Source organism: Malus domestica, chromosome 13 (assembly GCF_042453785.1).
Source record: "Malus domestica chromosome 13, GDT2T_hap1".
NCBI classification, from domain to species: Eukaryota; Viridiplantae; Streptophyta; class Magnoliopsida; order Rosales; family Rosaceae; genus Malus; species Malus domestica.
Genome location: NC_091673.1, coordinates 5074009 through 5090243, shown reverse-complemented (window position 1 = coordinate 5090243; position 16235 = coordinate 5074009). Strand labels below are relative to the sequence as shown.

General features: G+C 36.9%; 3 long non-coding RNA genes and 2 other non-coding genes across 5 annotated transcripts; 3 read left to right on the top strand and 2 right to left on the bottom strand.

Moving 5' to 3' along the window:
* Positions 1 to 1320: 1320 nt before the first annotated feature.
* On the top strand, positions 1321 to 1963 carry LOC114820335 (uncharacterized). Its single transcript, XR_003767816.2, has 2 exons — positions 1321 to 1525; positions 1663 to 1963. It is a non-coding gene; the product is annotated as an uncharacterized lncRNA (long non-coding RNA).
* A 1401-nt stretch (positions 1964 to 3364) lies between these two features.
* Positions 3365 to 4866, bottom strand: LOC139191018 (uncharacterized). The gene is made up of 3 exons (XR_011575150.1): positions 4198 to 4866; positions 3913 to 4027; positions 3365 to 3800 (listed from the first exon to the last, which is right to left on the bottom strand). It is a non-coding gene; the product is annotated as an uncharacterized lncRNA (long non-coding RNA).
* On the bottom strand, positions 4711 to 4814 carry MIR395I (microRNA MIR395i). The gene has a single exon (NR_129519.1). It is a non-coding gene; the product is annotated as a microRNA MIR395i (primary transcript).
* A 1497-nt stretch (positions 4867 to 6363) lies between the features above and the next one.
* LOC139190322 (uncharacterized) lies at positions 6364 to 6905 on the top strand. Its single transcript, XR_011574468.1, has 2 exons — positions 6364 to 6551; positions 6716 to 6905. It is a non-coding gene; the product is annotated as an uncharacterized lncRNA (long non-coding RNA).
* MIR395L (microRNA MIR395l) lies at positions 6380 to 6515 on the top strand. The gene has a single exon (NR_161638.1). It is a non-coding gene; the product is annotated as a microRNA MIR395l (primary transcript).
* Positions 6906 to 16235: the final 9330 nt, after the last annotated feature.

Sequence of the window (16235 nt, the reverse complement as noted above, 5' to 3'; positions counted from 1 at the left end):
TAGAGTACTCTTTTAGTCTTTTACTGCCACAATATACGGTAAACTTGGAAAACTAAACATCGATGAAAGGTTGCGGATTGTTAGGAAAAAAGTTGGGTTTAAATATCACCACCCTAAATTATTAGTTCAAAAATAGTATATGACATTTGCAAGCTGCACTTTCGGTCTGATCAGCATATTAATTAAAGTGACTGAGTTTCAGCCGCTTATCCGGGAAAAAGAGTTATAAGTAACAACTTTAGATAAAAAAAGCTTTCCAAATTGAGGAAGCTCCCCTCACTACTCCATGCATGATCTCATCATTATTTGTTTCGACTTCACCTGTTTAATGCTCACCCGCAGGCCTCTTGGGAAATGATATAGATTGAGTAGCAAGACTGACGTTGCAATACAATTGCTGAGTTAGCCAGATATCCATCAAGGAATATACAGTTCTGACCTGGACACATACGATGATCAGCTAGAGGTCATGCCAGTTCCCCCAGACTTCAGTGGGATATCCATGCATGATGCATGGAATTTCACCTTCAGTTGAAAGGTTTTAGGAAGATTCATCCCAATGAAGTGGTCAGGGAAATTCCATGGGACATCTGACTTCACTTGCTTAATTTGGTTCCTAGCTGGGTGAGTATACCATATTTATAACCAATTAGCTTCTTAGTTTTCACTTGTCATGATTCCTAGAAATGAAATGCCAAAGTTGAGATGACAGAAATTTACTAAATGGAATTTGGGCCACAGCAATTGTATCTGGTCACAATTGTGGGTTAGAATCAGATATATGAAAGTTCATATATGAAGAAAGATATTTGAGGAGGAGGAGGGGGTTGAGGGCTCCATATGTTGCAAATATTCTCATTCAGCTAAATAAAACAACCATATATATTTTTCCTTTTCACCCATATTATTTAAGGATTGGAAGTTAAGCTACGCACTATAAACATATTTACAAGCTAAGAGTTGCATAGTTTAACTTAATTTGGCATATCGAGTTTTGAAGGACGATCGCGATAGATACATAGGTGTGGGGGCATGCAGATACTTTTCTCACATTGGCCTTTGGCACTGCAACTTGGCCAGCTTTTGATCACTAGAAGAGAACCCTGTAACTCCACTGCAATTAAAATCTTTAAGCCCACTTTACTACGACTAAGATATTATTCTCTACTGTGTATTTATCCCACATAGCAGTCTAGGTTCACCGCCTACAACTTTATCCCCACATAATTTGTTCCCATTGGATTTGAATCCGAAGAGTACTAGACAACTATGATCATCGATCGACCGCTATATATATATATATATATAGACCCTGTTGACATTACCTCATCATCTAATCAAGCTAAACATCAACAAAGAAATCAGGTGTCTCCTAGAGTTCCCTTGACCACTTCATTGGGAGGTGCGATTAATCTCCCTCTCCGATATGGTTTCGAACAATTGTCTTCTTATGTATTCCTATTGAAGTGTTTGGGGAAACTCCTGGCGTCATTTGATAAACAAATGTCATTTCAAGACTGACGTTGTAATAATCAAGAGTACAAATTTTTTTAGTTTCTGCATTCTTAGCTATATATTTTCACATTCATAAATATTCTAAAGCTTCTTGCTTTCTTTTCTACTTTGTAATTGATATTATATTATTGTTCTTGTGATATATAGGTAATGCGTTGATCTCGTCCAACTGCTTAGGCTATCATCAATGAAGACATGGAATTGATTATATTAGTCAACCGTAGATCTAATACTGAAGCAGAATGTATATTAATTTTTCAAGTCTTTAAGACGATTGCTTAGAAGTTAGAGCTAGGCTTAGACTCTATCATGAAGAGTACATGATTGGTATTCTTCATCACATTTTAACTTGAAATAAATTCTCTATGAGAATTTCAAACATATTCTTCTTTGTGTTTTGTGAATGAATATATAATGACTCGCACATTGTTGCTATCCCACATTATTACTAGCTCATTGTGAGGTTTAGCTCACTCCCCTACTCCTTTAATGTAGATAATATCGTTTGTTCAATATATATATTATAATGACTCGCACGTGGTGCGAAATTAACAAGAACTTGAATACAATACCCTCAAATGTAATTACTTTCGCTTATTTTCCTAAGACCTGTTAATTAATGGATTAGATTTTTGATCCCGAAACTAATTTAGTACGAGTTGGTGAGATTCTCAATCTGATAGTTTAATTATTATTCGACCCGACTTAATACAAGAAACAATTAAGCTAATTATTTATAATACAAAATCAAGTTTTGAAAAAAAAAAAAAAAAACTAAAGAACCGCAAAACCAATCAGATTGTGATTTCCTCTAGGTCTTAATATGATGATGATAATAATAAAAAAGAATTTGATCGCTTAAAGAAGATTAATGTAAAATATCGTTTGTAAATATTGTGACTTTCTCTAGACGTGGTTCAGTACTGGTCGCATCAACTCCAAACACTCTGGATCATTCACCTGAGCATTTCGGATTTGATCCACCAAGACAAACCTGACTTGGAAATTAGCTAACAAAGCTCCATGATGACTAGTATAACCCAAAGCCACACATGTACTCCTGAGTTCTGTCATAAGGCTTGCCCTTATGGATAAAAAAAAATTATTAAGCATTTTTGAATAAAAAAATAACTTTGTGAAGCCTTTTCATAAATTTTTATTTATTTTTTGTTTATTGGCGAAGGATTCTGTTTTTTGGGTTAGTTTTGACCTCAGTCGGATTAAAGAATTGTGTCCATCTAAAATTAAAGAGAAGTTTTGTGTGGCCCACCTTGAGGGTCCGTCCCATTCCCACTACAATATCGTGTCTGAGTATGACGTCGAATGTTTTCTTTGGAGCATGAAACCCTAAATTACTATGTTGGCTTCTGATTAATTACAAATTTTACCGAACTTTAAACCGGAAGGTACTCAAATTTTTCTATTTGATCGTGCAGAAAACGCCGGAAACAGACTCAAAATCCCAACTTTATTGTCGTTAACGAGACGAAGCATGGTCATCAAATTAATTGTACGATTTATTTTCTCAGTTAATCAAATTGTATGGTTTATAGTTTCTCTAAAGTTTCTATTTTCGCTGATGTGCTAAGAACCAAAAGCCCTAATTTCTTGTTTGGTTGCTGAGAAATTGTGAAAAAGAAAGGAACATGCGAAATCTTGTCCTGACTCATCAGTTTGAGCCTAATAATTTTAGACCTTAATACAGACCTCGATCATCAAGTCACATTAAGGTAACAATGGCCATGGCTACTTTTAATTATTTGTTTGGACAGAGCAAAAAATTAATTCGTATTACAATTATGGAAGTTAAAATTGTAATGCAGCATTATGTGACTTACAAGACAACATGAAACTTGAATGTGTAACTTCTTTTTATTAATTTGTATTGAGAGTATGAATCCTACATCGGAGAAAAAAAAGGCATTACATGTCCGTATAAGTAATTGAATTACTCCTCATATCGCCAATTGATTTTATGTGGAACCCTAACTTTCTTCATGGTACATACAGAGCAGATTATTCCATGTGTGAAGCCTAATGGCCACTCCACACCACTCGATTGGTGCTATCCATGTGCTAGGCTTGAAAATTTCTCAAACGTGAGGGGGCAGTTTGTTTTGTTCTCTTTGAACTCAATGGCTGACATTAGTTTCCTCTTTTCATATACTATTCTGTAGAATTCAAGGATTATTTAATTGGATCCAACCAAGTTCTTGGCCAAAGAAACAATGGCCTAGTGCGCAATACGAAGGCGGCCAATCAATCCTATTGTTGTCATTCAATTCCTGGTTTTAGGCACAAACATTTGCTTTATCAGGTACGTTTGTTGTTGCATTGCGCTGCTGCTGTGTTTATGGAGTGTTTGAAGATAACAGAAAAAATGAAAAAGATAAATACCAGTTTAAGTTTATGACATTGCTGAGAATTGGTCATCGTTGCGCTGCTGCTGCTGCTGCTAGAGAACTGTCTGCCAGTCTAATCATGAAAAGAATAAGCAATATGTGTTTGCACACTGCACATAAAGTAGAATGATTACTAATAAAATCATAACTAACACAACAAAAGGGAGGAGAATATATTCTAGATAGTTAATTAGCTTATGATTGAGCTGCGAAAACAATGTAGCAAACTAGATTGTTAGCAGAACTTCATACAACAATGACATTGTGCCGGGGCTCAAACCTGTGGAAATCAAAGGTGGTGGGACTGTGGAAGGCTGGTGAGCCTTTTTTTTTTCTTTGTAAAATCAAATGCCAACGGGAGTTCCCCCAAACACTTCTGTAGCATATATAGTTGCAAAAAGGACTATTTCCCAATGAAGTGGTCAAGGGAACTCTTGGTGACACTCGATAATATTCTTCTTCCTTTATAACAACTTCATAGAGTAAGTACATTGCGATGGGGGCTCAAACCCGGGAAGTGAAGGTGGGACTAAATGAAGCTGATAACCGTTTTCATTCTTTGTAAAATCAAATGCCAACAGGAATTCCCCCCAAACACTTCAGTAGGATATATAGTTCCAAAAAGATTATTTCCCAATGAAGTGGTCAAGGGAACTCTTGGTCACACCTGATGATATTCTTCTTCCTTTATAACAGCCTCATACATTAAGTACATTGCGATGGGAACTCAAACTAGGGAAGTGGAGGTGGGACTGTAGGAGGCTGATCATAACCCTTTTCGTTCTTTGTAAAATCAAATGCCGCCGGGAGTTCCCCCAAACACTTCAGTAGGATATTTAGTTGCAAAAGAGACTATTTCCCAATGAAGTGGTCAAGGGAACTCTTGGTGACACCTGATAGCATTGTAGACCTATTTCTTTTCTTTCTTTCTACTTCTTTCGAAACTTGTTATAGCTTATTGGTTATGATCGTTGCAACTGACTCTACTATATATAGTGAGTGACTCTCTTGGCATTTGTTGTATATATCATGGATGGTCCTGAATTCTTTGTCTTTGTTCAAGAGGGAAGTTAGAAGAGGAAATCGATCTATGAACCTAGACAAAATTGGAGGCCAAATGGAAGGTAGCGAATAATATTGAGGAGAGATCGTCATGTGCCATTCTATCCTCGATCTTTTCCCATGCACTTTGCCTCCATTCCTTTCCTTTTCAGCCTTTTCAATTCACATATATACAATTGAATTTCTGTCACAACTCAGAACCTCATATGTGTTGTTGCTACTAGCTAAGACCTGCTTCTGGAATGTATGCTTTTTGCATCCAAGAAAAAGGATGAAAGGAACAGGCTTGGATATGAAACACAACAAAAGGGTTGACACTCACCTCACTTTTGTTCTCTCCTCCATCTGACTGCAATTCTGACCAGGTTCAATTTTCTATTACTTCATCTCAATCTTTTTCCTTCTCTCTCTACTGGTGGTCCTCCCATGTCTTTCTCGTCCAGCTTGGATGGAACTGAACAAGATCTGGAAGTAAATTTTATAGTGAGTGACAGACCTAGCTCGATAACCCCCAGCTTTCTATCCAACAAGCATCTTGGCATCTTGCATTTCCGAGGCGCATCCTCCTCAATATCTCTTTGATAGCTTATATTGAGCAATGATCTCATGTCTCATTGATGATATATTCTTGTAAGTTTACAATACTAATTACGTGATTTAAGATATAGTTTCATCTCTATGATAGCTAGATATCGAGAGATTCTCGTGTGTCACCAAGACAAGTCTCTACAACTCATCGTCACGTGACTGAGGATATATTTCGGATTGTGGGATAAGAATCTCTACTAGATATCAGATAAACGTAACAGAGGACATCTTCATGCCCTGGTACGTACATGTATAGGATAACTCTTGCTCAGGCTCGGTAGCACATGCTAAGCTCAGATGATGCCAACAAGGAATTGATATCGCATGGATTTGCCTCATGCGTTCATCAACTTGATTAAACTTTTATTGTAGCATCCGCATCACATATGAGAAAACCCATTTAAAATGTTTTTTTGTAAGTGTATTCTAGAAATAATAAATAATGAACAATCACGAGTATCACTTTCTCTTCTGTCCATATATCAAATAAAACTGAAAATAATTACAGGCCGGGTAGAGAAATGTGTGAAAGAATACAATTTCTATGCAGACTGGTCGGCGGCATGTGGCTACTAGAAGTGGATTCCTTAATTAGTTCCAAACTTCCCATCTAGGCCACATTGACGTCTAGGTTCGTTGACAAAATAGTTGCACTTCAAATGGTGTGACTGTTCTCTATGAATCTTTGATCTTGATAAATAAAGACGAAACAGATGCATATTCAGCTGAATCGCAAAGGCAGTAATTCTCTATAAATAGTGGAGTTAGGAACCATTAGAAACTTATCAACCAAAGAGAGCGAGTTAAGAGAAATAACATCAGACGGCCCCTAGTGTTCCCTCAAACACCTCATTGGAAATTAATAGGGAGTCCTAAGTAATCCATCTCTCTCTCTCTCCCTCTCTTTACTGAAGTGTTTGGGGGAACCCCTGGAGCCATTTGATCCATATAAACCAAGGAAGCTAGCTGCTTAATCGCATTGGAGTAATGTTTTCTCACTTCTTATTTTTTTTGCCACTTTATTTTATCATTGTACCCCTTATAAATAAATGTGTGTGTGTGTGTGTGTGTATGTATGTGTGTTCACTTGCAATAACTTCACATGTGTTAATGATAACTCATCATGTGTTAAGACTTTTCTTATGCAGGACCTCAAGTAGCCATTGAAATGGATCTTTCTTTTCACATACATCTGTGGTGAACAATGGCGGGATGCACTTTACATGTTTCATTTGTTTGCAGTTAGCTTATTAATTACTCGTGGAAGTTCATTACTTGAACAATAGCAATTCACATTGTACATTCTAACATTTATTTATGGTTCTGTTGTCTTTTTAACGGGAGTGGAATATTATGTAACATTTGTGATCAATGATAAACGAACAAGAAACCAGATTATTAATCAGTAGGGCAACAAAGCGTTTAACCGGACAACAGTGGCTCTGTCTTAAACCACTTCTGACCCCTTTTCAAACTCTTCCATACAGACAATGCAACTATTAGTTTTCACTTACACTAATTCTCTTTTTTTTTGCCTCTCTGTACCCTCCTCGTTCACATCATCACTTGCGCTAGTTCTCCTTCCTTTTCTCCTTGCACTCTCCTCCTTCACACCATCGCTTGCACTAGTTATATTTCTCGTTCTTTTATGCTCTTTCAACACACAATAACCTTCTCGTTCTCTTGTTTGTTTGCTCTTTCGAATTTGAGTGCTTTTTTGTAGATGTGACCTTTGAAGGAATACCTAAAGATAAACGGTTGGATTGTTGAAATACATTACGAAGTGAACCCGACAAATGGTGACAAAATCAAACCCAGCCACGTACTCAGTGATCACATAATTAAGACAGAAGTATCACAAAGTTGCTAGTTTCATATTTTGTGGAATATTCAGTCCCCAAGACTATTTACAAGGAGAAAAAAAGGAAATAACAAGAAAGATTACAGTCAATCTAAAAGAAGTAAATATCTTCAAGATACTTTGGGGCTTTCCGTATCCTTTCCGACCTTCCTTGGGACGATGCTTCAGTGCTTGGTGCTGCAATTGTCGCTCCTTCATCCCTTTTTCTCTTTTGACTGACCACCTCCTTCACTTGATCATCACTTGCGCTAATAGTATTTCTTCTTCTTTCTCTCTCGACCCTTCTCCCTCACATGAATATCACTTACACTCATAATATCTCTCCTTGCTTTTCTCGCATCATCACATAAAGATTCTTCGTCACAATATTCTGCTAGCATACAAATCTGACAGCATGTCTTGCTTAACTCCTCCTTCATATTGACACACAACACTAATACCTTACGACCCTTGTTGAAATCCCTACTGCCGATCATGTGACCACGCTCGATGATCTCCCCCACCAAATAGCTCTTTTGATCCCAAACCACTCCAGCATGCTACAAAGAATCCCGTGCAACTCCAACTCCTTCAACAAGTCCATGTCGAACTGGCAGATTTTTTCCGTCTTTTTGTCACCTGTATCGGTCATGGCTTTGGCACTGATCACAAATCGATTAATTCTTTTATAACGGCGGTACACAAACTTGACCAGAAGTTGAACTGGCCGTACTGAGAATGACAGGTTCCGATCAACGACGTGGTCGTCTAGTTCTTCGTCAACTTCAAACTGTAAGATGTTGTGTTGTGACAGACGTATTCCATGAAAATTAGCTCACCGACGGAAACTCAAAGAAGAGAGAGTACGTAGGTAGCTAGGTATATTCAGTACTGTGATCTTAATTACTCGTAGCAAAAGTACATATAGGGTGGTGGGTGGTTTCTTATTTGTTGGGGATTTAGTAATGATATGGTTTGACCGACTGAGACATGAGTTTCTTGAGAGTAAAGTTTCCTTTTGGTTATGGGAGACCTAGTTTCTTATTTGTTGGGGATTCGGTAATTATATAGGGTTTGGCCGAGACTTGAGTTTCTTGAGGTGTAAGTTTCATTTTGGTTATGGGAGACCTAGTTTTTTTGAAATAGTTAATTGAAGACAACACAGATCTGATTTTCCAACTAACGATGAAATATTAGTAAAATTGTATTTGAACAAATTTGGTACAGCACAAATTGCTAGCCCACAAATTGTTTGGAAAGAGGCAAATTGGCTTATGAAAACCGTGTTGCCACTCAATTCTTGAAATTATTCGTTGGGTCTACTACTAGATGGCTGCCACTCAATTCTCAGGATTAAACCACGGCTGGGATTATATAAACGCGTGCTAATTGATTTTTCTTGAGAAATTATCGTTTAGTCTCATGTTACTTCTTGAAATTAGTTTTATCTCACTTTGCCCCTTGAATCTGTCATTTTCAACCTATTTAGTCTCAGTTCACCTGTCACATCCTGGCCCGGGCCCCACCACTTCCTGGACCCCGACTCCGCCGTAGCACAATATTGTCCGATTTGGGTCCCGACCACGCCTTCACGGTTTTGTTTTTGGGAACTCACACGAGAACTTCCCAGTGGATCACCCATCCTGGGAACTCACACGCGAACTCATTTAACTTCGGAGTTCCTACGGAACCTGAAGCCAGTGAGCTCCCAAAAGGCCTCATGCCTCATGCTACGTAGAGATGAGAATATACATATAAGGCTTAGAGGATCCACTCCCTGGGCGATGTGGAATGTAACGATCCACTCCCCCTTAGGGCCCGATGTCCTCATCGGCACACATTCGACCAGGGATTGGCTCTGATACCAAATTGTCACATCTCGGCCCGGGCCCCATTTGGTATCAGAGCCAATCCTTGGCCGGATGTGTGTCGACGAGGACGTCGGGCCCCTAAGGGGATTGGATTGTAACATCCCACATCGCCTAGGGGAGTGGATCATGTAAGCCTTATATGTATATTCTCATCTCTATCTAGCCTTTTGGGAGCTCACTGGCTTCGAGTCCATCACAACTCCGAAGTTAAGCGAGTTCGCGCGAGAGCAATCCTATGATGGGTGACCCACTGGAAAGTTCTCGTGCGAGTTCCCAGAAACAAAACCTTGAGGACGTGGTCAGGGTCCAAAGCGGACAATATCGTGCTACGGCGGAGTCGAGCCCAGGATATGGTGGGGGCCCGGGCCGGGATGTGACATCACCCAATTTTTATTTTATTTTATCAAATAGATAAAATTAAATTAAAGGGTAGTACGGCAGTTCACACCATATCTACATATATGGATATTGTTCTTCCACCAAAAACACAACCACACCCCTTCGCGCTAAAATAAACATAACTGCAATTTTTGCTCTAAATATTAGAGAAAATAGAAAGAAAAAAAAAGGTTAGATGTTAATTTAATATAATAAAAAGTAAAAACAAAAGAAAATAAAATGATTGACAAGCCTAGAGTGGTCAGAAAACAAATAAATACAAACCGCCAATGGAGAGGAATCATGCCAATCAAACTTGGGGAAGAAGGACCATTTTAGCAAAGCTATTGGCAACAAGATTCCCTTTAAGATAGATGTAAGAGCAACAAAAAGTCATCTTTCAAATCATCAAATGTGAAGGCCACGCCAAGGATTCGACCATGGTAGTCCCTGCCACAAGACAAACAATATATATTAAGTTTAATTCAAGGAAACTAGGGAAGAGACCATATCACATGAAGAATAGTATGAGTTTTATCAGAGATAGGTTGGATCCCCAACATGTGGACAATATATCAACCCAATAAATAATTGAATGAGGTCAGGTTGGATAAGGTTTCAAGTTGGTTTAGCCATGGGTGAATTCGGTTTTTATGTCCTAAGAAATTCAAATTCAAAAGAAATCATAAATCTATTTAACACATTGACAATTGGCACATTCCATGGCTTTCTTGTGAGTAACAGACGGTATATAGTATGCATTACCAACCCATGCCATGGCTATGAAATCCGCTTATATAGTCCAACTTTCTAGTAGTGCGGTGTTTTTTATCAATGAAATCTTTCACAAAAGTAAAAGCAGAAATAAACCAAGAAACAGTAACAATTCAATAAGCCTGAAAACAAAATCAACAAAATTGTACTAGTTTATATTATATGTAATTTGAGTACAGTAACATTCATCCAAGATTTTAGAAATTAAGATCAATTTTAAAGGAAAGACCAAATAAAGCAATGATCTTCATCAATCAGTAGGCACTTCATTTTTTTGTTCAGAATCTGTAGGCACTTCTTTTTGGTTAGAATCAGTAGGCACTTGAAATCGGCAAACCGGACAATATTGACTCTTTCTCAGCCACTTCACTATGCACCTGCCATGAAACACATGAAAGCAAGGCATGCAAACCACCGTTGATCCTCCCTTGAACTGTTCCATACAAACAGTGCAACTCTCACTTTCACTTACCCTAATTTTCCTTCTTTTTCTCTCTCTACCCTCCTCCTCCACATCATCATGGGATGGCGATTCTCCATCATCCGCAGAAGTACTACCCACTCTAACCCTCTTTAGTACTTTATTAATCGCTGGATAACTCGCTGGCACCATGCCCTTGTTACTATTATCATCGTTCGTCAATTGCGCTAACCTTGCTTCCATCATGCGAGTACCCCTTCCTACTGTACAGAAATTACATCGGACCCTGAGGTACTCACTTCTGACATAAACGTGCAACCCTAATACCTGACGCCCCCTGTAGCAATATTTATTGCGAATTTTGAGCCCACCGTTGATGATTAGCTTCACAATCGCCTCCCGTCTTATTCTGACTCCAGTCAACAACAACATGCTAGTAAAGATCCCGAACGAGTATTTGTAATCCTTTAACTTATCAATATCAAATCCGCAGCTTCTTTCTTTTATTCTATCATATTCTTTGATGGTGGTTTCAGTGCGGTCTATGGCAGTATTGGTGAATTTGTAATGGAAATTGTGCACAAATTTGACCAGAAGTTGAACCGGCTGTTGTACTGAAGTAGGGTTCTGGTCATGATTGCCAGGGTTGTCTAGTTGTGCGGTAATGTCTCGGATTTCAAATCCGAGGCGGTCTTTCTCTTGGTAGACTTCGAAGTGTTCCATGGAAATTAGTCAAGGCTGGAATCACAAAGAGAGCGAGAGTAGTATATTTTGAAGAAGTGAGTACTTTTGAGGGACAACAAATACGTATATATAGAGGCTTTATACGGTGGCGGGTGGATTCCGTATTGGTGGCGGATTAAGTAATGAATGACCGACTTAGGAAACTTGAGTTTCTTCATTGAAAAGTTTAGTCTCATTCTCGTCATGGGAGACCGACTTTAATTTCTTTTGGTTTTGGAAGTGTATAATTAAAAATAGAAGAGGTTACCTAATTAATAGTGCAATAGACGTGCTAATATTTCTCGGAAATGGATGCTCTCCTCGTCCCTTTCATCAAAAAATTTAATCTAATGGCTACAAACAAACAAGAAGCCTCTTTAAAAGTTATAATAACTTTAGTCGTTGGATCAAATTTTAAGGGTCCGAATTTGTTGATTGAGAGGATTTGATGGAAGGAATCTGGAAAGGATCCCTTTCCATATTTTTCAATACAGAAGAATAAATTAGAAATAGACGTGCTTATATATGTATGGTCTATTGATATGGATGGCTGCGAGTCAAATCTCAAGGTTGAATTCATGGTTAGGAGAAATTTTTTATTGTGATAGAAATAATGGTGGTACACGATGTGTTTTTATGTGGTGGAAATTTTTATTTTTTAAGTTATTAGCTTTTTAACACACATATCCCACCATTTATATAGTGACACATGATGTATCATCCGGTGTGCCGGTTACACTAAAAAATCTCTCCACATTTAGGGTTCAAATCACACAAAAAATATGAATGATTTAAAACTCCTTATGTAAGTGTACTTCTGCTTATGAAGTGTATTCAATAGAAACACATTAAAACTTTTATTAAAAATCCAAGTGCTTCTTAAGGTGCCTTATGATTTAGACCGGAACAGTCAAAACACCATTTTTTTAAAATTTCTTTGTTACCAAACACATCCACATTAAACTAAATGATAATTGACAAAATAAAACAAAATTATAAAAAATAAATAGGTATGAAACAAAATGACAAATGAGAACCTTAACTATTAATTGACATTATCGTCTCACTATGGTAAGTTTTGTAAGGGGTGTGATATTCACCTCTTTTTATTTCTCATGCACTTTTTTAATTTTTGACTGTCAAATCTGATGAATTGAAGAAGACCAAATGACAGAAATTAACATGGGATGTATGAGAAGTAAAAAGGAGTGTGTGGCACACCCCTTTTTTAGAGAGAGGATCCTTGCCGGATCCTCTTTGTGAGTATTTCGGAGATCCTCCAATCACATCCGTTCATTGTACATCGTGCGACTAGTTTTAATCAAGTATTGTTTATATTCAATTTTAAATAAAAAAATTACAATAATTTTTTACCGCACGATGTACGATAAACGGATGTGATTTGAGGATTTTCGAGATCCTTACAAAAAAAGATCCAGCAAGGATTCTCACTTCCTTTTTTAATCTCGGAACATAGTCAAAATATGTGTGGATTTTTCTTAAAATATTCTAATGAAATATGGTTAATATCAACTTTTATATTCATATAACAAGAATTTAAGATATGCTTCTCCAAAAGCTTTTTATTTTTACCAAAAACACTTTCAATTGTCAAGAAAATCTTGTAACAGTTTTGACATCAATTCCAAACATTCTCCCAAATTAAAATCGATTCGAAATTGCTATGGTGTCATCAACACAGGAAATCTAATGAAATACAAAAAAATCCTTAAAATTTAAACCATTAAGGGCCAGTTTGGAATTATTGTACTTTTTTATAAATTGCTTCTGCTGTGCTTTAAGAATAATCAAACGCAAAATAAAGCAATTGAGCGTTTGATAAACTGTTTTCTGTAAAAGTGTTGTGAGTTTGAAGAACAATGGAAGGATACATAATGTCATTATTTACGATTAATGAGCTTATTACAAGAATTAGGCTCAACTCCGTTTTTTATTAAAACAAGCTTTTAAAAGCAACATACATGCTACTTTTAAAAGTTATTGTCTGAAGGCCATTACTTTATATTTTATTTTTACCAAACACTTTTCTACTGCTAACTTTAGAGTGAAGCAATTTTTGGTAAAAAAAAACAATATCAAACTGGGCCTAAGTCGCCTGTATCAACGCATCAAACAATCTTCTTATTTTTCTCGAACCAACACCAAAAGAATATCCTCAAACTTCTCTTTATTTCTTAATTCCTCTTTGCCGACTTGGTGGCTATGGAAAAATAAGCTTCTTCAGTTGTTCCGTCAAATCAACGTTAAGTTAAAACGACCTGAAAAAAACAGCCATAAAGCTACAAAAATAATAGTTTTCGATCTCCAGAAACTTATAGAGAGCCTTGACAAAATAGCGTGGAATTAGTAGCCAAGCAGCACGGGGTTGCTCATCATTATGACAAATCAAAGCCTCATGGTCAAGGAACCTTTTTTTTGGAATAAAATAAAATTAAAAAAATAAAATAAAAAAAGCTTATAGCAGCGAAGGGCTTCATCCCAAATTCCAATGAGTTCAACAAGAAAACTTACTCTGTTAGATAATCAAAGTTGTTAGTAAGGGCAGTCAGTTAGATATAATTCTCTCAATTATCTTAATTATCTTTGTATATTTGAATTGTATTTTGAACTTCAGATGTATATGTCTAGATGAGATAATATTCTTGTATCTCCAGAATAGAAAGATCGTACAGCAGCATTATATATATAGATTAATGTGAATCACAAAGTTTACATGGTATTCGAGCCTCTGATCCTCTTCTAGGATCATTTTTTTCCCAATCTCATGGCTTCTTCAACCTCTTGTGTCCCCAATATTTCTATTCTGGTGTCTGTCAACCTTTATGAAACGAATTACCTCCAATGGGAATGTCAGGTAAAAACCCTTCTTGGTTGGCCAAAATTACTGGCAATTCATTGATGGATCTCATCCTTGTCCAGGCCGTCTCTGAGATTTCGGGAGCCTTATGCGAAATTTATAAAAGGGCCCATTTTTAAGATAGTTTTTATTTTTTAAAAAGTAGGACAATATATTGGTACTAGAAAATAATAACTTAAATCAAAACAACATTTAGGACTCACAGATTGTAAGTTTACAAATGTCATTAAATAAGAATAAAAAGAGTTACAAACATAATCTTCACTAAATAATAAAAAACAGTTCAATCTTAAGCAACCAAATAAAGAAAAGAAAAAAAAGTTTCAAAAACTCTAACTTTAAAGTTTCACTTGAATATATAGCATTATTATTTGTTATTGGCACTCTTACTATCTCATTGTGCACTTCAAATTTTTATATTTAGAAAGAAAAAAAATTTACTTATAAAAAGTACACTATAAGATTTTAAAGTACTAATAAAAGTATATTTTTAATATATAACATTATTACATATAAATATAAGATACCAAAATTTTTTGTGAGCCCTGTGCAATTGCACATTTCGCTCCCCCTCAACACCGTCTCTGCTTGTCCTACACCTACTGCTATCACCAAGTATATATTTTCTGCTGTCAATCATGTTGATCACTGTCATGGCACCCGGAGTTCCCCCAAACACTTAAGATGCACGGTAAAAAATAAGCTGTGCACCCTTAATCTGGTAAGTTAATTAATTACGGGCACTGATCATATGAACTGTCCCAGTGAAGTGATCAGGGGAACTCCAGGGAACAGCTGACGATCTCGTTCTTTCACTTTCGTGGTTTCTTGGCAAGACAATGTAGGGAAATTAATTACTATGCATAACAAAACTTGTAGCAAACTAGCCTATAATCTCTTTCTTACATTGTTGCGGTTTCTGGCATGTAGGAGAACCATTAGATTAGAAACATGATATCCTCATACTTCTATTGATGATGAACCTGGTCAGTATTGCGGGAAAATGAGAGGGAGGGAATATTGTTCAAATACACTCAATGAGTGGTCACAAGCTCGCCCCATGGCCTTACCTTTTCCATTCTTGCACATACATCCTCTTCAGTCACTTTCATCGCATAATATTAATTTAGGGGGTATGAATTCAAAACAAAATCTTCAATATAAACTTGCAAATTTTGGTGCCAAAGCTAATTAAGTAGTTTGCTATAGTACCTTAAGGAACTCTAAGCGCAAGTTAGTTCGATATATAATGATGGAATAACGGATCTATCACACATCATAGCAATTTTTTTTGTCCTAAATTATGATCATCTTAAGCTAAGCTAAGATTTATTTATAGGTAGAAGACGAAGGAATTCGCGTGTGGGCCACTTGGAGAGACTTTACAGTGCTTACCACATACAAGCTGGTATTCTAGGTTAAGAATAAGAAGCCCTTTGTCATGATCACATGCCCCCAGCATGTTCTAGATTTTGGTAAAGATACCTGAAAACGAATGGCCTCTCAATCTCATCACAGCCTCAAGATTATTTTCCTTAATGACGTGCGTACCTTCAAATTCAATCTAATCCACACTTCTGTCTAGGTTCACTGCTCAATACTGTTATGTCGTCCTCTCCAGGATCTCTACTCAAACATAACAATTGTTGCAGCTTACGACTATATTATATATAGCTAGCATGCATGGTTTGCATTTCATAATTAAGTACCCAAGCAATCAAAAACAGTATATAGTACGTAGTGAATTAGGCTACTGTGCACATACATCTGGAATCAGGTGTCC